At 41.7% G+C, this 22,126-nt stretch overlaps 2 pseudogenes; both read right to left on the reverse strand.

The window, feature by feature from the left end:
• Positions 1-1,391: 1,391 nt before the first annotated feature.
• LOC116110845 lies at positions 1,392-4,475 on the reverse strand (annotated as a pseudogene).
• Positions 4,476-5,956: 1,481 nt separating this feature from the next.
• On the reverse strand, positions 5,957-21,606 carry LOC116110835 (annotated as a pseudogene).
• Between the last annotated feature and the right edge of the window lie 520 nt (positions 21,607-22,126).

The raw sequence follows: 22,126 nt of genomic DNA on the forward strand, positions 1-22,126 counted from the left end.
ACTTTTCTAGACAAACCCAATTGGTCTCTTTTGCTTTCGTGAGCTTTGGTTTGGACAAGACTTTATATATATGTACGCAGTACAATTCCATTTTCAATCACTGCTGACGCTGATGCTAATTCATATTGGGAGAAATTAAAGGAGACAATAATTCTAACTTGTAGATCGCGGCAAGGAGCGTTGTATGTTTCTACTAAAATAGGGTTTTTAAGTTTGTGGAAAGTAAGGATGCATTTCCATGATAAAACCAATAATAATAAAAGGGCAGTAATTTCCTTGTCTCCTGGCTATTAGCTTAATGGCTAATCCATAAAATTCTAGTGATCCACTAATAATTTTTCTCCTAGTAATCGTCATACAAATTACGAAAGATGATGCTAATGAGGACTATTCATGGATTATGGTCAATTCACATCACATCTTTTGCTTTATTTATGTAATTTTCCAATCTTTTGTTTTACATGGCATTGACTTGACTTGTTGGAGGAGACAGGTATCTTCTACATCTGTAACCTTTTTTTTTTTATCCATTGATCCATGGATTACCTGCAAATAATTATGAAATTCAGATGAAACTACGAGGATGGATGAATTACAACGCAAACCAAAGAAGTGCTGGGAGGGAGGGGAGACCTTTCTGGGCCCAATTAATAAGAGTTTTGACTTTTGACTGATTAATGGTCAGCAGCATGGCACTTGGGAATGGGATAATGGATTTTTAAAAGTAATTGATTATGTGTAAATGATGTAATAATTAACTAACTTGATTACCACTTCACTGTTAATCACTGTTATTAGTCATTAATTAGCATTTACTTCAATTAATTAGTGAAAGTACTTTTATATCAATTATTATTTATTTGTATTTATTTTTAGTATTTGAAAATTAATTTTTTTAAATATTTTTATAAAAAAATAAAAAATTTTGTTTCACACAATATTTTATAAAAATTAAACTTGAATATATATTTATAAGAGGATAAAGAATTACAGAAAAAAACTAACTCTTCTATTGAAAAAAAAAAAAAAAATCTAGAATACTACTGTTGTTGTACCACACCATCTATATAACTAGCCAGTGAATTTGTGACAACTATTAAGTATTTTCTCTCTTGCCAATCTTTGTTCCATAGAAGTGTATGGTATTTATTGAATTACCATTGGGTGACCTGATAGTAAAAGAGAAAAAAAAATTCTATAAATTCTTGAGTTTATGTCTTTCCAGACAATAATAGAGATAGTCATTGAGATTCTAACATGATCAACAGTTCCAAAGACTTAAAGGATTTATTGAGATGCATATAAAGTGTAAGCTGGCCGATGATAAAAAAAAAAAGACAATGGTTATTGATTTAAAAAAAAATTGTTGTATTTTACAGGTCATAGGCCCAATACACCTTCAGAACAAAGGCCCAAGAATGATTTGTCTGACTGGCCTTGATGGGGTGGTGATCCAAACACATCCTTCCGGTGTTTCATTGAAAGTTCAAAGCTGAAGCCATCATGCCAGAGTTCTAACAGTGGTAATGCCAATCTTATTTAACAATAACTGAAAGTTTTCACACTATGGTTTCTTCAAAATCAAGCGGGCACCATGTTGTGGCTGAACAGTAATAAATCTCTGAGGAGCATTAACATAAGATGGAGATAACTCAAAACTGAAGTTTTGCAGAATTAACGCCAAGGCTATTTTTGCTTCCATCAAAGCAAAGTTTTGTCCAATGCACATTCTAGGACCGCATCCGAAAGGGAAGTATGAAACTTGACTCTTTGTCACCTTTGAAATTCCTTCCGAAAACCTCTCCGGATTAAACTCCTTTGCATCATCACCCCAAATTTCTTCATCCTGATGAACTAAGAAAATTGGCAAGGGGATCTCAACTCCAGCAGGTAATGACAAGTTTCCAAGTTTTGTTTCTTTGGGAATGGCTCGAGAAAGAGCAAACGTTGGTGGATAGAGCCTTAGTACCTCATAAATTATCATTGAGACCTAAGCATTGAACATCAAAATGAATTCAGTAAAATCAAATACGAAGAACGAAAAAAAGAGGACTTTGTGCAATATATAGTATGTGATACTCACAACTTTTAAATGATTCAATTCACCATAGTTAGGCTTCTTATCACCAAAGACTTGCAAAACTTCTTCTCTGGCACATGCTTGCCAATTATGATGCTTACTCAGTAAAACCATAGTCCAAACAAGCAAAACTGAGGATGTCTCGTGCCCGGCAAAGTAGAATTGCTTACACTCTTCAATCACATCATAAATAGTCAGTCCAACATCTTTGTTCTTTCCATGTTCTTCAATTCCTCTAAAATTGGATTCCATTAGAGTGGATAGTAAGTCCTTAGTTATGGATTCACCTGCTTTCATTGCCTTCTCTCTATTCTTAATTATATCAATGAGTACAGCTCGTATTTCCTTTGTCAATTTCCTTCAATCTCTTATTCCTTTTACTAGGTAAGAGCCTATACATATAAATATGCACTAAAAAGTTAATTAAAAACGAAAGGAACTAGTATTAAACTCTTAAATCTGCATACAAAGTAGCCTGAATTAACTACATTATCTATGCAATGCATACTCTATTTTCAAATTTGTAATGTGTGAACAGATTAATTGGTTTTCAGTGAAAAATCTATATTAAGGTGTACATATGAAATTCTATATATATGAGACATGCATCCATATCCTAAATTTTATGTTATTGTCATTATTAGTAAATAACTTGAGTTAATATATATGTTTTAACAGGTGATCCTAAGATACCGAGATAATACTGATACTTATTAGTTGTGTGCTAATATATAGAGGATTGTCACATATATTTATTTAAAAAAATTTAACTATTTCTAAAGGTATTTAAGCATCCACTATCAAACACATTGATTTGATGCCACTATCGTATAGTAATTTTTGTTTTCAACATTAATTGGATATCTATACCTCCAACCTGGAATGAAATTTGACAATTCAACTTTCATTGTAAGATCAACCAGTTCTGTTTGGAGTTGGAATATCAGTCTTCCTTCTTCATACTTACTTTCGAATACTGTTCGAGAAATCCCATCAGCAGTCAAATGTTTAAGAAAGGGCCAAACATCCAATTCAATTGCTCCTTCTACAGACACCAACCTCTCCCATCGGCTAATCATCTCACTGCAAACTTGACGGAACGCAGGTATCATAAGCTGTAAAGTATAGTGAAATAAGCAAAATTATTAGCATCATGAGGGATGTAATTTCCTTTTCTTGCTAACTAGTCAAGAAAACAAAAAGTATCATCATGTATAGATTTGCAGAATACATAGAAGCCAACGGAAAAATATGACATATAAATTGACCTTCAGCTTCTCTAGATGGAATGCTGGGTTGAGAATGCTTCTACGTTTAGCCCACTTTTCACCCTCAAAGTTTGTAAGTGCAGTTGCCAGCAACTTGGAAAGTGGGTCTGCCTGTGGTTTATAAAAATCACTGATCCTGGTAAATATCTCTTTTATAAGATCAGGATTCGCGATGGTTACCCTGGCTATAGGGCCCATCCATATGAAAGAATTCTTGCCTGAATTTTTGACAAAAATGTAGGAATGTTAGTAGAAGATGCATCATAGTTCATCGTTCATATCAAATGTATCAAATCAATTAACAAACTATGTACGGCATCACATTCCTGGACCTGGATTTTCTCCCTAATTTTTGTAACAACAAGAGGAGGCGGCCATCATAAACTATAGCAAATTTACGAGGGTGTCAAGCAACTTATTTTCCAAAAGTTGGTGCTACAGACACAAAGTTCAGAAACTTTCAAGGAGTTTAATGTTTTAGAATTGAAAATTTTAAAAAGAAATAAGAGTATAATCCAAAGAAAACAATGTCCTAGTAATGTTACCGGGTTTACTCAGGTGACATAGTTTGGGCATATGCTACTTTATGGAAATCTCAGTCTCGGTCTTTCTGTAGCACCATACGATTTCCCTCCCATTATAATTTTCCCACGAAAATAAGCAGGTCAAGTTACACTAAAATAAGTAAAATTTCAGGATAATCTGTCATTTATTTAAGCTGAAAAGAAAAAATAAGAAAAAAAATCTATTTAGCTAGAAAACTTTAGTGGGCACCCTTGTCACTCACATCTTGGAACTGCAGACTCTTTGAAAGATAGAGAGCTATAAAAGAAGACGGGAATTAACATACCATATTCTTTTACCACTTGATGGAGGAATGATGAAACACGTGGTGCAATGTCATCTGAAAGATCGATAGTCCTGGATTTTGCTTGTTTTGTCATCAATGAAGTCTCTTTCAAGTCTCCATACAGAAGCCTGTAAGGTCTGCCTTTGAAACCTTGACGTCTCAGGTATCTCTCCAGCTTCTTTGGCCTCAACCATATCCAGTTCAGTATTCTCCATGCCAGTGTTACCACTGTCACCAAAACTATTGTCAATGCTATAGATTTCACCGATGCTTCCATTTCTTAGAAAGACACCACACTTCAATTGAACTTCTGTGCCTAATGGAAAGCAAGAGAGCCATCTCTATTTATACTAGAAAAGACGTGTGAGACTTTGTATAGGCCTTCCGACCTTACAGATTTCTCTATCCTTGAATAAGCTCTGTTTTAAACCCAAGGGCACTGTGCTTATTCAGAAATTTTGTCAAATACATTGTAGACAATCCCACAAACACCATCTAAATCTTGTTTGAATGAAATTATAAAAGTAAACAAATCAATCCACAAAAGACAAAGCAATTTTATTTGGCTGACCAAATTTACTCTACGAATAGAGAGCTGGATTCGGCTATATATATTGAGAATGACGATGATTCCTCTAGAATCTGGCTAATGCTCTCTTTTGTTAACTTTAAATTTCTGTCATACTTGTGTTTTCAACTCTCTTGTTCACTCATTACAAAGTCTATATAACATAACAACTAATTATTTGTACAATTTCTCTTACAAAGTGATATGTTAAGATAAATTAAATGAATGAAGTGGTGGATTTTCGTTATTGTCTATACCTGTGCTGTGACTTGTGAGGCGGCAGAGGACAACTGACTTCTTTGTTTACAAATAATGAATACAACCACGCGAGGAAGGAGCCCTTCAAACTATTAATGCAGTCTTTCTAAAGACTTGAGGCTGCGGCCAGCCTGCTGGAAACTTTGATGTCTTGAACATTGTAGCCTCACTAATTTGATAATCTCATTCTCATTAACCTTATTGCCCAACAATTTGCAGGAAAAAATGCTTTAATATGTAACACATACTTCACTTCCATGTTTATGAAATGCAATTAAAACTTGTTTATACTTCTGGGTCTGAGCACAGTACACCTTGAATTAATCTGTTCGTTTGAAAATCTAGATTTGTAAAATTAATTCTTACACTCCCTTAATTTTGAAAATCTGCCTCATTTCCTACTAATGCATGTGAGAGATAGTTATCTTTATTTACATCTGTTTAACAAGATAACAAGATGAACATAGGATGAATCTATACTAATTACATGAATTATGATTGATAGATCTTTTCATGAACTGACAAAATTTACAAATGTATATTATGGTGACTTCTCTACAGATAATCTAAGTAAAGCTACTATTAGGTAGCCTGATGATTAAAAAACAAAGAGAAGTTCCATAGACTTTTGAGTTTGAGTTTTTCTAAGCACTAATAGATATGGTCATTAAGACTTTTATTCCAGAGCCCCAAAAACTCTAAGATCCCAAAAGATTAATTGAGATACGTACAGACGTTTATAGCAAAATCACTTTGCTATAACATTATCAATTACCAACATAACACATTTAAAAATAATTATTCCCCAAATTATATTTTCCTCATCCTCTGTTAAATAGAAAAAGATCAACAGAAGCTTAGTGTTAGAGAAAGTAGAAGTAAATTAGCTGATGCCAGGATATCACAAATAGAAACAATTAATGATTCTGGCAACCTTCAACACCATGCTAATGTAATACAACGCTCGTGATTTCAATCTTATTCAACAACAATCGAAATTATTTATACTAGAGTTTCTTCAAGATCAAGGGGGCACCGTATTCTGGATGAAGATTGATAAATCTATGAGGAGCATGAACATAAGATGGAGATAGCTCAAACGTGAAGTTTTGCAGGATCAAGGCCAAAGCCAATTTTGCTTCCAACAGAGAAAAGTTTTGTCCAATGCATATTCTGGGACCCCATGCGAAAGGGAAGAACGAAACTTGATTCTTCGTCGCCTTCGAAATTCCTTCCGAAAACCTCTCAGGTTTAAACTCCTTCGCATCATCGCCCCAAATTTCTTCATCATGGTGAACAAGAATACTCGGCAAGGTGATCTCCACTCCAGCCGGTAATGACAAGTTTCCTAGTTTAGTTTCTTTGTAAACAGCTCGAGACAGAGTAATCGATGGCGGATAGAGCCTGAGCACTTCGTAAATTATCATTAAGACCTGAGCATTCAAAATTTAAAATCAATCAAATAGAATGTTTACCAAGGAAAATTCTCTAGTCAGGACGTCCTGGTATTAGTTATATATCACGACATCCTGATTAAAGAATTACTATCTATTTGTACCAAAGTACAAAATAAACTGCGACACTTACAACTTTTAATTGATTCAATCCTTCATAGTTACGCTTCTTATCACCAAAGACTTGCAAAACTTCTTCTCTTGCGCGAGCTTGCCAATTTTGATGCTTAATAAAACCATCGTCCAAACAAGCAAAACTGAGCTAGTATCGTGCCTGGCGAAGTAAAATAGCTTACACTCTTCAATCACATCATCAATAGTCATTCCAACATTTTTGTTGTTTCCATGTTCTTCAATTTCTCTAAAATTCAACTCCAAAAGAATGCTTAATAAGTCACTGTTTGTAGCTTCACTAGTTTTTATTGCCTTCTCTCTGTTCTTAATGATTCCAATGAGTACAGCTCGTATTTCCTGGTCAATTTCCTTCAATCTCTTGTTCCTCTTAGTAGGTAAAAGCCTACACTTATACATAGTAAAATTGTCAAAACATTGAGCCCAATTTTTCATCCTTGTAATATATGATTATGACCAGATAACTTGTCAATAATGCAACAATGTAATTTGTCAAGATCCGCAAGAAATTTGGCTGAAATTTTATTTTTGAATGTGTTTTCTATTTTTATAATCCAAAAATCTTCTGTACTTGCTTTGTAAGCCTGAGTTTGAAATTGGAGTCTAACCAAACTCTATAATCTTTGAGAAATGGAAAACTATGGTGCAATTTTTTTATGTTAAGTGGGATTTTTTTTAAAATCCAGATGTTCAGAAGTTCCATATCAGATAATAATTAATTTTTTGTTTTTAACATTAAGCAGATTCGGATACCTCCATCCTGGAATTAAACTTGAGCGCACAACTTGCATTACAAGATCAACTAGTTCAGTTTTTTTATGCCTGAAAATATAGGGCTGACGCAAGACTCAATCAGCATAAAAAGTCACAGCTTAGGTAGGCCCGCAGCCAGTCAGAAACAGCCACGTCACCTGATGACATGAGCAACACACTACTGTCAGTAAAGTGGGTGCACGTCAGACCAGCTAGGAGCTATAGTGATTCCACGTGTCCAATCCCTGCACCAAATCGCATAAATCACTCTAGAAGGTGAGCAATGAGACATAAAGAAGGATTTGCATGGATAATCCCACCAACTCACAGATTTATTAATGATAACCTTAATCCATCTCACTATAAATTGAGAGTTCTTCTCTCATTTAAGGGATTAGCTACTCTCTCTAAAGAAAAATAGTATTATCTCTCTTGTATAATCATTTGTAAGTCAGTTCGCTAACGCGACCTGACCTCTATCATTAATACAAAATCAATGGACGTAGGATTTTCTTCCTTAGCATCTGAACCACTTTAAACGCTGTTCTCTATTGCATTCACTCTCATTCTCACATTCACGTGTGTCTTCTGGGCCCGCTTAGCATCCCACACGTGCGTTTGGTTGGTGTCAAAATCACGCATCAACAGTTTGGCGCTAGAAGAAGGGCCTGATTTAGTATTCGTCCTTCATCAGGAGAATCTCTAACTTACTGGTCTTACAACAACAAATGGCTCACCGACTTGAACCTAAGAAAACCAACCAGGGTGCTGAGGAGATCCCTCAGGTCCAGGAGGACACCTCTACCGAGGTACCTTCGGTTCCGCAAAATGTTACGGGGGATATCCCGTCAAGTTCACAACTTGACCCTGCCATTATGAGCTACCTGGAAAGGTTCAACAATACCCTTCAGACGGTCAACCGAATGTTGGACCGTTTGGACCAGGGCGTGCCACCCGAATTAGCTAGGACAGTGCAATAGCCAAAAACGCCTGCAGGTCACGCGAAAGCGCGACAATGGGCGATGACCCGTGCTGCGAGCATTGCAGCGTGTCGAAAAAAGGGAAGCAAGTGGCGAAAAATGGGCCTAAGGGCTCCAAAGGGCCGACGAACACCGACCACGCCTTGACTAGAATACCAGTGGCGTTAAAACTCGACGAAAGGCCGCAGCCTGAGCCGTCCCATGCCACGTCGCATACACACCCCCATAAAAGTGATGAAATGATCCTGATTGTCATCGTGCGGGAGTTTTCCACACTTTGCAGGGCGGTTCGTACCACCGCGGAGGTCGTGAAAATTCCCTGCACCATTCATTGCCATCACATGACTCTAGCCAACGTGTATCGAGAGTGGCTGGAACTGCCGGCTGAGGCGAAGAGAAATCCGACCTCCGAATTTTCCTCAATCGCAATCGCGAGGGTCGAACCCGCATGGGCGAAAGCAATCCCCAAATGGCTCCGCTGCCTCAGATTGAAGAGCTGCAGCGAGCTCTAGACCGCCTAAGAGCTCAGCAAAATGAGCAAGGGCAGGTCGCATCTACGTCCCCCTTCTATCCAAAAGTGCTAGCCGCCCCACTCCCATCAAGATTTAGAATGCCTGACATGAGGGCGTTCGATGGAAATCTGATCCGTAAGATCATTTATATGAATTCAATGACCTGATGGAGCTTCACCAGGTTTTAGATTTGGCAAAGTGCCGTTGTTTGGTAGTAACTCTAACCTCTCATGCCAAATGATGGTTCAGGTCACTCCCAGCGGGATCGATCGGCTCGTGGCCTCAGATGAGCGCGACGTTCCTAAAGCACTTTCAAGCGAACCGAAAGTTTTCAATGCCTTTGAGCTACCTCAGCAATGTAAGGCAAGAGAGGGATGAATCCCTCCAATCATACATCTATCGATTCCACAGAGAGCTTAATAAGGTAGCTCACACTCCGGAGGAGTCTGTTCGGACTCTCATCATAGCGGGAGTTCGCCCGCAGACCGACCTATGGAAAGAGTTACAGGCTGAGGATGATGTTTTCCTCACCCATTTCTATAACCTTGCGGAGAAGCACCTCCGTATTGAAAATTTCGTGGCGGCACTCCATCGTCGCGACCCCGACACTTCGAGTAGCGCGCCTGGTCGAGAGGAAAGTAGAAGAGTTGATTGCAAATGGGCTACTAACGATCAACGAAAAGGAAAGAAACTATGCTATGAGTCCTGAAAGTCTTATGCTCCCGTTCCTCGTCGCGATCGTGACAGAAATCAGTATACGCCTTTAAATGCGTCTGTATCGGCCATTCTTGACAAGTCGGAAGAGGCCAGCCTGTGTTAGAGTCATGAAAGTGACTCTATTTTGGTGATAAAAATACCCCATGTGTGATTAAATTGAAGTATATTGAGATAATTAAAGAAGTTATGAATTTATTCACGAAAATCGCTTCCTAATATTTTTCTTATGAATTTAACGTGTTTGGAATGATTTTGGAAAGTATATGAGTTGATATTAGGTTGTGGTTTATGGATTAAGGGTGATTTTGTCTCATTTATGCTGTTTAGGGGGTAAAATGTAATATTTTAAGGGGCTCATTTTGTCACTTTTCAATTATGTAGGGACTAAACTGATATTTTACAAATTGTTCTATAAAAGAAAAGTGCGGATCTCGTTTTCCAGGGAGGCTGTTCACCCAGTTTTCTGGCGACCCTTCGTCTCCCTCCAGCGACCCTTCGTCTCCCTCCGGTGACGATTCATCTCCCTCCGGCGATGATTCATCTCCCCATGCATCGATCCGTCATCAGCCACCGCAAGCCGCCACCGTGAAACGCAACACAACACTGCGACGCTTCGTCTTCCCACCATCGCATCGTTTCATCTTCCCGGCTAGTTTTGGCCGTTTTCCGACGACAATTCGGCTCCCCAAGACTTGATCTTCATTCCCCACGGCCGGATCTACACTTCTCTTGCTTCAGCCGCCGCGACTCTTCATCTTCCAGCCCAGATCCTGCTCATTTCGGGCTACTTCTCACCTCCTCAGGACCTGATCTGAACTCCCCATCACCAGAGCTTTCCATTGGTACCTTCGGATCCCATTTCCGCCACCGTTTTCCGGAGACCCGTCGGAAAATTAACGTTTTCCGGCGAAGTGCGACTGTTCGTATTCTGGGCTGTCCGTTGGTCTTTTTGGCCCTTCTTCGCATCATCTCGCTGTCGGTTACCTCCTCTTCGCCATGATCAGCTCCGTTTCCACCGTTTCGGACTCCGTCATCACTACCATGAGCGACTGAGTTCCCGGATGTCTGTTACGGTGTAGGTGAGATCGAGATTGACTCCATTGATCTCCTTATCGGCTCTCGACTAGTTGGATGAGCCCGAATGTTGGATATTTGGTTAAGCTTCTTGTATTCAGATTATATTTGTTTTCGTTTCAGTTTGTTTGCGATACTTTAATATTATTCTGATGCTCGACGTGTTGAATTGATAATGTCCATTGAGAACGTTTATTGATATATAACTTTTCGCATAATTGAATGTCGGTTTGAGATTATTGAATGTTGATTATGACTTTAAATTGCTTCGGTACTGATTGCAATCAAGTTGTAGTAGCGTTTAATATCATTTCTACTAGGAATGCATTTATTGTGTAATTAGTTGATTGGATGATACAGGTTGATAGGTTGTACTTGTTAACGTTGTACCAACTAGTGGTGTTTAAGGGTTTAGCATTTTTCGGTTAGTCAATGATAGTCTTTAACCAATCGATCTGTAACTAAGACGACGGGGAGACAGGATAGATTATGCCTAGATTGCCGGGAGATATTTCTATGGATTTGCCTAGCCTTGTAGGATTAGGAAATTGAAGAGCGAGGAGAGGAATTGTGAGAGTTGGTCTTGAGTCAAACCGAACCCGTAGCGACAACGCTTTTAATATTGTGTTTTAGTTAGCAATTTATTTAATGCTTTTAATTTCCTGCAAGTAATTAGTTTCCTTAGTTTTTTTTTTTTTTTTTTTTTTTTATGCGAAAAGTTATTATCAATAACGTTCTCAATGGACTATCAATTCAACACGTCGAGCATCAGAATAATATTAAAGTATCGCAAACAAACTGAAACGAACACAATATAATCTGAATACAAGAAACTTAACCAAATATCCAACATTCGGGCTCATCCATCTCGCCTACATCGTACAGACAACCGAACTCAGTCGCTCATGTGTGATGACGGAGGCCGAAACGAGCTGATCATGGCGAAGAGGAGGTAACCGACAACGAGATGATGTAGAAGGGCCGAAATGACCAACGGACAGCCCGAATACGAACAGCCGCATTTCGCCAGAAAACTTTAATTTTCTGACGGTCTCCGGAAAACGGTGGCGGAAATGGATCTGAAGGTACCAATGGAAAGCTCTGGTGATGGGGAGTTCAGATCAGGTCCTGGAGGTGAGAAGTCCGCGGAAATGAGCAGGATCTGGGCTGGAAGATGAAGAGCGCGGGCAGCAAAATCGCGAGTTCCGCGGTTTTTGCGGCGGCTGAAGCAAGGGAAGTGTAGATCCCCGTGGAATGAAGATCAAGTCTAGGGAGCCGAATCATCACCGGAAAATGGCCAAAATTGCCGGGAAGACAAACGACGCGGTGGTGGGAAGACAAGCGTCGCGTGTTGTGTGGCGTTTCACGGTGGCGGCTTACGTGGCGATGACGGATCGATGCATGGGGGATGAATCGTCGCCGGAGGGAGACGAAGGTCGCCGAGGGAACGAGATCGCCGGAAAACTGGGTGAACAGCCTCCCTGGAAAACGCGATCTCACTTTCTTTTATAGAATAATTTGTAAAATATCAGTTTAGTCCCTACACAATTGAAAAGTGACAAAATCAGCCCCTTAAAACATGACATTTTACCCCCTAAACAGCATAAATGAGACAAAATCACCCTTAATCCATAAACCACAACCTAATATCAACTCATATACTTTTCAAAATCATTCCAAACACGTTAAATTCATAAGAAAAATATTAGGAAGCGATTTTCGTGAATAAATTCATAAATTCTTTAATTATCTCAATATACTTCAATTTAATCACACATGGGGTATTTTTATCACCAAAATAGAGTCACTTTCATGACTCAACAGCCTGCTTGGAGAGCCTGAGCCCATGAAAAATCCCCCGTCAGCCAGAAATAGTAAGAAATATTGTCGCTTCCATCGGGATAATGGGCATCACACCGATGAGTGCCGAGTTCTCAAACAGGCAATTGAAGACCTCATCAAGCAGGGGTATTTCAAGGAATATATTGATGATTCCACTCCCGCGCAAGAGAAAAATCAAGGGAAGCCAGGAAAGAAGCGACGTGATCGCAAAGGTATATGCAGCATCAATCTGATCATCGGGGGACCGCACCTCGCAGGGAACTCGCGAGGTGCCCAGGAGAGATAGGCTCACGCAGCTCATCACGACCTTATCAATGTGATGAGCACGACGCAGCGACCACAAAAGGTTCGCAGGGAGGAGGAAATTACCTTCTCCGAAGAGGATGCAACTCATTTGCATCATCCCCATGATAACACTCTTGTAATCACGCCCCTTATAGGGTACCATAACGTCCACATAATGTTGGTGGATAACGGAAGTGCTGTGAACATCCTGTTCCAGACAACTTTCGAAAGAATGAACTTGGACGAGGCCGACCTGAAGCCCGCCTCAATCCCCCTATATGGTTTTACAAGGGACCACCTGATCCCCAAAGGAACGATCTTGCTTCCAGTCAGGCTGGGTGACTTTGACGAAGTGACCAAGGTAACTGAATTATTGGTAGTGGATTGCCCATCCGCTTTTAATGGTATCCTAGGGCGACCTCTGCTAAGAAATTTCAAGGCAGTCACTTCGATATACCATCTGAAGATGAAGTTCCCCACCTTGACGGGGATAGGGGAAGTTAGTGGACTCAGCGCGCATCTCGCGACTATTATGTAAAAACAGTACAGATGGCGTGCAAAGGGAAAGGTATCTCGCGCGGCATTCCTCAACAGGCAATGGCGATCAGTCGGATCGAGCCACAGCCTAGCCTAGCCGAGGATAATATGGATCCTCGTATTCAGGAATGCCCTTCCAGTGGTCCAGTTGAGGATCTGTCTGAAGTATCGATCGACCAGAGCGAGCCGAGCAGAGTGTTAAGGATTGGGAGCAATCTCAAACCTCAGCTCGCCATCGAGCTGACCAACTTCCTCAGAGAGAATATCGATGTGTTCGCCTGGTGGCACGCAGATATAGTCGGGATCAGCCCGGATATCATTTGCCATGCATTGAATATCGATAGTGAAGCTAAGCTAGTTCGCCAAAAAAGAAGAGCGATGGATCCGGAGCGATATGCCGCCTTAAAGCTAGAGGTGGATAACCTCCTTCAAAATGGGTCCATCAGAGAAGCGCTCTACCCGACCTGGGTTACCAACCTGGTTCTAGTAAAGAAGTCCAACGGCAAATGGTGAACCTACGTCGACTTCACCGACCTCAACAAAGCATGCCCGAAAGATAGCTTTCTCCTACCTAGAATCGACCAGTTTGTGGATGCCACCTCGGGGCACGAGCTGCTGAGTTTTATGGACGCGTACTCGGGATGCAATCAAATTCTGATGTACATGCCGGATGAAGAGCATACGTCCTTTGTTACAGATCGGGGGCTGTACTGCTACAAAGTTATGCACTTTGGCTTTAAGAACGCTGGCGCAACTTACCAGCAACTGGTTAATCGAATGTTCTCCGAACAGATCAGAAAATCGATGGAGGTCTATGTAAATGACATGCTGGTCAAGTCGTGTGTCACTTCAGATCACATAGCACATCTCGCTGAGATGTTCGACATCCTCCGGCAATACAAAATGAAGCTAAACCCCTCAAGTGCTCGTTCGGAGTATCCTCAGGAAAATTCCTAGGATACATAGTTAACCAACAAGGAATAGAGATCAACCCCGAGAAAATCCAAGCTCTCCTCGACATGAAAAGTCCGACCAGCAAAAAGCAGGTCATGAGCCTTAATGGGTGAATAGTGGCACTAAGTTGCTTCATATCGAGGTTAACAGATCGCTGCTTGCCATTCTTTAATGTTCTAAAGGCCAATAAAAAGTTCGAGTGGACTCTCGAGTGCGAACAGGCATTCCAAAGTATTAAAGAACACCTCGAGAAGCCACCTTTTCTGTCCAAGCCTCTCCCGCAAGAGATCCTCCTCCTATATCTGTCCGTCTCTCAGTTTGCGGTCAGTGCAGCCTTAGTTCGGGAAGAGGACAGGGTCCAATGGCCAGTGTATTACGCGAGCAAGCGTCTGTTGGATGCTGAGATGCGGTATCTAGAAATGGAACGGTTAGCCTATGTCCTGCTGATCACTTCCAGAAAGTTACGACCTTACTTCCACGCCCATACGATCCATGTAATGACTAATTACCCATTCAGGCAGGTCCTCCAGAAGCCAGAGGCATCGGGTAAATTGCTTAAATGGGTCATGGAATTAAGTCAGTTCGATCTGAAGTACAGACCGAAATCAACTATCAAAGGGCAAGCTGTTACCGATTTCATATCAGAATTCTCATACCTTCCGATGAGTGAGTCGGAGTAACAACCCAATGAAGCCATTCAGGAAACTACTCAAAATCTATCGACCTGGAGCCTGTACGTCGATGGATACGAACAGAAAGAGTGTCGGTGCAGGTCTTCTCCTCTTGAGTCCCAAAGGGGCTCGCATTCATGGTATTCTCTAGTTCGGGTTTAAGTCAACCAATAATGAGGTCGAGTATAAAGCTCTGCTTGCTGGACTGCGGTTGGCCAGAGAAATGGGTGCAACCGCGATCAGTATCCACAGCGACTCCATGTTGGTCGTTAACCAGATTTTGGAAAAGTACCAAGCTAAGGAAGAAAATATGATCCGCTATTTGAAGAAAGCTAAGGCCGCACTCGAGTTGTTCAAGCACTTCACGATCACTCAGATTCCTAGAGATAGCAACTTTATGGTAGATGCCTTGGCAAAGATAGCCTCGTTATTGGACTCAGATGCACCGGATGGCATTCCTATTCGATTCATTGAGACCCCCAGCATCAGCTCGATCGAACAGGCCGTGAATGTAATAGAATTAAATTCCTAGATGATTCCCATTATTCAATACCTCAAGGACGAGACCTTGTCGTCAGGATTCTACGAACAAGATCTGCTCATTACACCTTCATCAGAGACCAGCTTTACAAGTGATGGTTTACGAACATACCGTGAGCTCCTTCCCACCAACTGATAACTATGACCAGCCCCTAGCCATTCTCCATGTGGGGAATTGATCTCATCGGTCCCATGCCAGTCGGTAAAAGGAGAGTCAAGTATGTCGTGGTCGCAGTAGATTACTTCACCAAATGGGTAAAAGCCGAGCCGTTAGCCGCGATCACAACCAAAAAGCTCAAGGACTTTGTTTTCAAGAACATTGTGTGCCGCTACGGGATTCCTCACACCTTTATCTCAGATAATGGTAAACAGTTCGACAATGAGGAGTTCAAGCAGTTTTGCGATGAGTTGGGTACTCATAAAAAATTTGCCTCAGTCGCGAGACCGCAAGCAAATGGTCAAGTTGAAGCTGTCAACAAAACCATCAAGCACACTCTGAAGGCCAAACTTGGCGCAGCCAAGGGGAATTGGGCCGATGACCTTCCCGAAGTCTTATGGACATACAGGATAACTTTGAGAACCTCTACCTCAGAAACCCCTTTTTCGCTAGCATATGGTTGCGAAGCGATGATCCTTGTGAAGGTAGGAACCGATTCACTACGGAGGGACTTGTACAATGAAGCTGACAATGAAACGCTTATGAGAGCAAGTCTGGATCTTGTTGAAGAACATCGCAGCAAGGCTCTGTTAAGAATAGCAGCCTATCAGCAATGCGCAAAAAGATTATTCGACTCTAAGGTCAGACGAAGAGACTTCCAGGTCGGCGACCTTGTATTGAAGGAAATTCTTCTCGGTACTCAAGAACCACGTGCGGGAGTTTTGGGACCGAACTGGGAGGGCCCATACCGCACCACCAAAGTGATAAAACCAAGGACTTACCACCTAAAAAGGCTAAATGGTTCTATAGTATCGTGAGCTTGGAATGCTGAACACCTTCGACCTTACTATCAGTAATTCCGAACTCATTTTTTCCTTGTAAAGCTTTTATTTTATAACCTTTGTAAATAACGGATGTAATTCAGTTCTTTTGTAATCGCTTTACATGTACAATTCTGTTCGCATAGAATGTATAATTATGTTCACAGACTTATTATAGTATAATTATAAATAGTTACTATGTGATCTCATATGTAATAGAGGGTACCAAAAATTATAAGTACTCATGAAAAATTATCAAAAGCGATCTTTATTTACTTGTAATAAAAGAGTATATAATCAAGCAGAACAAAGGCTACGTAAGCGGATCACTGATCCTCGCCCCCAGGTCTCGGAGGGGTGACCTTGACGTCCCCAGACTGGTCGTCGACTTCCTTTTCGGGTGTGATCACCTCTGAGACGTACTCCAGATGTTCTTCCAGATTAGGTCCCCAAGCCATTTCCTCAGCCTCGGCCTGCACCAGAATATCCAGTTCATCCTGGTACTCACCGGGGAGGTCGGACAGATCCATCTCAGGGTTCTTCGCCTGAAGGGCAAAGATGGACATGATCGTCCAATGTGCAGCCCTGTTCTCCATATCTGCTTCATGCTGCTGCATTTCCGCAGTTAGCACAGTAACGCAACCCCGAGTATAATGCAGCTCGGCTTGAAGCTCTGATCGCTGCCTCTCAGTAGCCTCCCACAAATTGGCTCTCTTCTGCTCGGCCTGCAAGGCTCGTTTGGAGGTATTCTATAGCGCTTGATCCTTCTCACCAGCCTCTCTAGAAAATCTGGCCACGGTCCGCTAGAGCTCCTTCACCTCCTCGTCGCGTTTGTCCAGCTTGATCTTCTGAAAGTCCACTGTGCGGCGGGCAACATCCATTTCAGACATGTGTTGGTTCGCTTGAGCGATGGACGAGTCTCTGTCTGCTCGTGTAGCCTCCAGCTCCTACATAAGCTGCGCATTTTCCTCCCGCAGCTCGATCAATTTCTCAGCAGACCCCAGCTGAGCCTTCTGCTGGGACATATGCAGGGAAAGCAAGGCCTGCACGATAAGAGTAAAGTTAGTCTACTCCCTTCTAAAAAACAAGCAGAGGTCCTCGACGAGGACAGTTCGTTTACCTGGCTCAGGAGTTGGAATGATGTGGACAACAAGTCGATGGAATTGGAGGCCAGAAACTGTTTGAACTTCTCCGCAAGCCCACATTCCAATAGCATTAAAACCACCAGCTGCAAATGATTCGAGAGTTGGGCCATCGAGTTTAGCATAGGTGTGCTTGCACCCTCAGCAGGAAAAGCTTGCCCCGCAAGCTCTTTGCCCAACCTCCTCCTGGGGACTGCAACCGCTGGTCGCGTCGACTGACCAATGGAAATGTTGGTTGCACCTCTGAGTGGCCCTCCCGAGCTGAACGCTTACTAAGGTTGCGACCTCTCGGGCTGAATGCCCAAGCCTTCCTTTTCGGACTCTAATTCCTCAGTCCTAATTTGCCGCCTCTTCTTAGGCCTTTGGGCCATAGTTTTCTGCTTCGAGCGAGCAGCCGAAGGTGGGGGAACTTTCGCAGGTCAGGCTGGAGCACCCCCATGTGCCCCCCCGACGGGGGGACCACTGGGAGCAGCTCTAGTTGGCCTGGTGGTATGCCTCTGGGGGAAAGAGAATTGTCTTGATCGTGGTGACTTGGACACCTGAGAAGGCATGGTCGCTGCATGCGAACACCATTAGTAAAACAGTTCGCTACAGAAAAAATTAGAAAGGACAATAGAAACTTACTCGGTGGGGGCTATAAGGCTGTGTCCACGTTGAAGAAGTCGTACCTCCGCAAGTTCTCGATTGTCACAAGGAACCTAACGTCTCGGCTTTCCACGGGCAGAAAACCGAATGAAATGATTCTGTCTGGGTCCGCGAGCAGGTTCAGACTGGTCGTTCTATTAACTTAAAAAAAAAAAACAGCTCGTTAGCGAGGAGCAAAAATCGAGTAAGTTCATAAGGAAAGAGAACCTACTCGGATCCTGAAAGCGGCTGATGCTATCATAACGAAAAAAGAAAAATCTTGTGTCGTATGGTCCCGCATTACTCGGATAGCTATGTATCCCCGCTTGTATTGAGTTTCGCCTGGACAAGTACTAGGAATCCTTGTCCTTACTCTTTTTCAATATGTACGAGCAACTAAGCTCAACCGCGGTTAGCTCGCCTAGTCGATTCTCCCGACACGCAATGCACATGGCAATGGCGATTATGTACGCATTCGGGGTGAGCTGCAGTGGTGCGATCCCGAAGTGATAGAGGACCGACCTGGTGAAAGGGTGGAAATGGATCAACCCCCCACCCTTGAAGATATCTTCCGAGGCCGCGACCATCGCACGTGGCAGATCCCGAGCAGTATGCACCCTATTGCGGAAAACCTCTAAGCTAACAGCAAACTGGTTAACCACCCTTTGCAGCTCATCGGTAGTAAGCGTCGAGTAAATTTCTCGAGGGGGGCCCGCAGGGGCATCCTCTACGGGCGAGCTAGCTCCTTCATCGACTTTGGTTGTTGGGGGATCCATTTTTGCAATCTGTAAAAGCGACAAAATGGTATCATTCAGTCTTCGTACATTTTTGTATGATGACGTGAAGGAAATATTTTCCTCCCTAAACCCAGAAAAAAACCCTAACAGGATACTTGAAGAGCTTTCACCAACGGCTCTAACCCAACGGAGAGTATTTCATCTCCGATGAGCTACCGACGGACAGTCATCACATGGTAACTGTCAAAAGCAAAAAACATTGAAGATAAAATAAGGGAATTCTCTTTACCTCTAGGAATGAGAAAGATCGGCTCTTCTGTTCCGAATATCGAGTGAACACCACTCTGAAAGGCAAAGAATCAAGACTGGCAAAAGTTTCTTGCTCTTTGAGAATAAAAATCCTGTGACTTTGCCTGAAGAGAGCTTGGGGTTTTTATAGTGAAGAAAATAGCGCTTTGGTTTCCTGAAATCAAACGACGTTTGGGCGGAAAACGCATCTGACCGTTGATCGCGACCATGTGTCACGAATCAACGAGGAAGAGTGACCGTCACGCCCCAAGAAACCAGATCATCACCCCCTTTCCGTTGAAACGCTCAAGCGACGGCACGTTTTCCCTCCTCCACATTTAATGCGCCCACAGCCGCATTTAATGCTCTGATAGGGAATGTCGTTTAAACATGGCTTGCATTTAATGCACGTAGCTGACACTTATTGCGCATAAGACACGTCCGTCAAAGCAGAGGGCATTTCATTTAATGCACCCATTACAAAAGGTGCAACGGATAATATCTGAAAAGATCGTTACCAAAAAACACTTTTCACCGTCAGTTGCAAAGCGACGTGACTCTTTAAACTTCTCATCGATCGCGAGGCGACGTAACTCTTCAGACTTCTCATCAATTGTGAAGCGACGTGATTGTTCGACCCTATCTCACGTCAATCGCGAAGCGATGTGACATTGGCTACGAAGCAACGTGGCCATTTGTCCTAAAAAGTTGCTAAGTGAGAACAGGTCGAGAATCCTCTCAGGTTGGGATCATCACTAACACTAGGTAAACGTGACCAGGTCACTGATCCTGAGGTCGCAGATCATCCTAGATCGCTTGTGAGAGAAGGTCCTCTCGATCTCTTTTGCGATCAGGTCGGATCGACCAACATCTCTTCAAACACATCAGATCAAGGCATTTATAGTTTCCAAGGTTTGGTTCTCAAACCTTAAAAACTAAGGGACTTCTGTTATGCCTGAAAATATAGGGTTGACGCAAGACTCAGTCAGCATAAAAAGTCATAGCTTAGGTAGGCCCGCAGCTAGTCAGAAATAGCCACGTCGCGTGATGACATGAGCAGCACACTCCTATCAGTAAAGTGGGTGCACGTCAAACCAGCCAGGAGCTATAGTGATTCCACGTGTCCAATAAATCACTCTAGAAGATGGGCAATGGAACATAAAGAATGATTTGCATGGATAATCCCACCAACTCACAGATTTAGTAATGGTAACCTTAATCCATCCCACTATAAATTGAGAGTTCTTCTCTCATTTAAGGGATTAGCTACTCTCTCTAAAGAAAAATAGTATTATCTCTCTTGTATAATCATTTGTAAGTCAGTCTGCTAACGCGACCTGACCTCTATCATTAATACAAAATCAATGGACGTAGGATTTACTTCCTTAGCATCCGAAACACTTTAAACGTTGTTCTCTATTGCATTCACTCTCATTCTCACATTCACGTATGTCTTCTAGGCCCGCTCAGCATCTCACACGTGCGTTTGGTTGGTGTCAAAATCACGCATCAACAGGTTTGGAGTTGAAATATCCTCCTTCCTTCTTCATAGTGACTTCCAAATGCAGCTCGAGAAATCACATCGACAGTCAAATATTTAAGATAGGGCCACACATCCAACTCACATGATCCTTCTGCAGAGACCAAATTCTCCCATTTACTAATTGTTTCGTTGAAGGCTTGATAGAACGCAGGCAACATAAGCTGCATCAAGAATTGAAAGCAAAGTCAGTAAAATTTCCTTTTAATTTTCTCATTAATGGTATCCAAGAAAATAAATAAAATTGACCTTCAACTTCTCTAGGTTGAATGCTGGGTTGATAATCTTTCTACGCTTAGCCCATTCCTCGCCCTCAAGGTTCAAACTTCCATTTACTAGCAACTTGGAAAGAGGATTTGCCTGCGGTTTATAAAAATCATTGTACCTTGTAAATATCTCTTTAATTTGATCAGGATTCGTGATCGTCACCCGGCTCATCCATATAAAAGAATTCTTTCCTGCATTGTGAAAAAATATGCACAAATGTTGGTAAATTAAGAAGCTATAATCATAACACTGTTCATATGTACTGAAGTTAAGGCACACCATAATCCTGGACGACTTTATGGAGTAATGGAATAACACGAGGTGCAATGTCGTCAGAGAGATTAAAAGGTCTGGATTTTGCTTGTGTTATCTCATGGAAGTCTCCTTCAAGTCTCCATATAGAATCCTGTAAGGTTTGCCTTTTAAACCTTGCTGTCTCAGGTATCTTTCTAGCCTCTTTGGCCTTAACCATACCCAGTTCAGTATTCTCCATGCCGATGTTACTACTGTAACCAAAACTATTGACAATGCTATGGATTTCACTGATACTGCCATTTCCAGTGAGAGACCACAATTTAATTGATCTTATTGTGAGTAGAATGGAAGAGAAGATAATTATGTTCATAAATTGTTTGATTTCAACAATGCAGAATGATAACCTATTTTATTGATGTGGCTATGTCTATATAGTTTTTTAAAAGAATATACAGATTAACAAACTAATAATATTAAAATAAATTGATAGTGAGGCGTCTGGAGTTTTGCTATTGTCCGACTGTGTTTCGGGCCTTTCGGCGGGCTCACCATAGTGTGACTTCTGCACTACAAATAAAATTAATTTATCATCTAAATATTATAAAATACAAGCAGATAGTTAAACAAATAAAAAGTTATAAGAAGACTTTGGAAGGCCTAAAACGTAACATTATTCTATTAAGCTCCTCCAGGATTAGGGGTGAGCATGGATAGCGGATAGAACCGGAATCTGTGGATAGAACTGGAACCTATCCGTAACCGACATTGTGTGGATAGGTCCTAGTTTCATTTTTTTGAAACTGACATTGTACAGTTCCGA

The sequence above is a fragment of the Pistacia vera genome, unplaced genomic scaffold (genome assembly GCF_008641045.1).
Source record: "Pistacia vera cultivar Batoury unplaced genomic scaffold, PisVer_v2 Contig615, whole genome shotgun sequence".
Taxonomy (NCBI): domain Eukaryota; kingdom Viridiplantae; phylum Streptophyta; class Magnoliopsida; order Sapindales; family Anacardiaceae; genus Pistacia; species Pistacia vera.